Below are 1,962 nucleotides of genomic sequence, written 5' to 3' on the forward strand. Positions count from 1 at the left end.
AAGGCGAAGTGTTGTTCCAGTCAGAGCCACACCTTTCAAGCTTCTACCTTCTTTCCCATGGTGCTGACAGAGGTAGACTTTTTATCCACTCAGAAGGGCCCCGATGTGGTGAGCCACCTACCGTGGAAACAGCATTATCTCAGCAGAAAGGAATTCTGAGCCGGAAAATTTGCCTTCTGTTCAAGTTTATTAAGACGTCTTCCAAAACTTAAAGAAAATGCACGCACGCACACCACGTCTCCAAACTTGCTGTGGCTCTGTTTGTCACGGCCCGTTGGCACGTGGCTTGGGAGTTGACCTTTTAGTTGCAAGTGACAGGCACCCAACAGAATGAGCATTAAATCCCAAAGAGGGATTTATTGGAAGGATTCGAGGGCAAAAGGTAAACCCACATGAAAGAATGAAATAGCAAAACGGGGGTTGGAAAGAATATAGTCCATGTTTAGAACGCATGCCGAGCATCTCCTTTGCACGTTAACTTTCTTCTGCGTCATTGTAGATCTGCTTTCTCGTGCGGTAGGAACACAAGTCATTCCCCAAGGAAGGGAGGGAGGGAGCTAAACAAAATAGGTTCATTACAGGCATTGCTAAACAGCGATTATGTTTGACAACAAACCAACCGTCATTAAGAGACTTCACTGGGCTCAACAAACACCATGGGGCAAATTCACAATTTAATAGAAGCTATCAGTTAAGCAAATAAATAAATCGGGTAATTGCAGTGTCACTGTAGGGACGACTTGCTGTTTTCTGACTGCCGATGGATGGCCTTCGTTATTTGATGGGGTGGTGATTGAGGCTATGTGATGATGGACCATAAACGAGATGACACGGGTTCAAGCCCCGGCTCATGTGACCTTGGGCAAATCGCTCAACATGCCTGACCTTGTTTCCTTATCTATAAAAAATGGGAATAACGGGACTTGCCACCTCACGGTGTTGATGCGAAGCTGGAATGATACGCCGGAAAAGGATGTTGCAAAGCCCCTGAGAGTTTAAGGTCCAAGAGGGAAATCTCTGAGAGGCGGGAGTGCCAACACTGCCTCGGGTTTTGGGGGGCCTTTTGTATCTCGCTGATTTTCAAAGATGCCTTGCAAAGTAAGGAGGGATAGGGCAATATCCTCCCCGCCTTTGGGATGGAGTGAACAGGTCCTGAAAAGTTGAGTGACTGCCCCAAGGTCACACCAGAGAATCGGTAGCAGGGGTGGGGCAGTCTGCATGACGGGTTATTCGTTAAGGGCGCCTTGCATGCGAGTGACACAGACCCTGACGTAACCTGTGAGTTTCAACAGTGAGAATATGTACGGCTTCACATAAGCCAGAAGCCCAGAGATGGGATGGGTTCCAGGACTAGTTGATTCAATGGGTCAGTGATGACATTGGGGACCTAGGTTTTCTTATTTTAGCCCTCCCAGTCCCGAGCCACCTTCATTCTAAGATGAGTCGCTGGCACAGTCGCATGATGGCTGCTATTGGCGATTGAAGCTATATGCTTCCTTCTTTCCAAAGGAAGAAAGAGAAAAACCTCTCATCCAAGCGTGTCTGAAATTTTAAACAGGGACTCAGAGTTCTTTAAACAGGGAAAATATGAGTAAAGATTGAAGGAGGCGGTATTTATGTCTTTCTTTTTTGCAAATTCCTATTGCTTAGTTCAGCGCCCTGTTAAATTCGCATTCAGGTGTAAAATAAATATTATTCGATGGTAGTTTTATTCATTATGTCTGACTTCCGATTTTTGGCCATTAAAAGAAATATGAACTCTTCAAGGACAAAGAGAGAGTCTGTCAGGTTTCATAGGCTCTGGATTGCCTAAGTCATAGCTTTCAGAACAGGAAAAGATGTTGCTTCATCCTTCCATTTGATAGACGAGGTTTGAAAGTTTGGCCAAAAGACACATAGTGAACTAGTAATGCAATAAGTAATTAATGTGAAATCAGGTGCATGTATGGAAGTTCACCTCCA

This window comes from Pteropus vampyrus, unplaced genomic scaffold, assembly GCF_000151845.1.
Source record: "Pteropus vampyrus isolate Shadow unplaced genomic scaffold, Pvam_2.0 Scaffold169, whole genome shotgun sequence".
NCBI classification, from domain to species: Eukaryota; Metazoa; Chordata; class Mammalia; order Chiroptera; family Pteropodidae; genus Pteropus; species Pteropus vampyrus.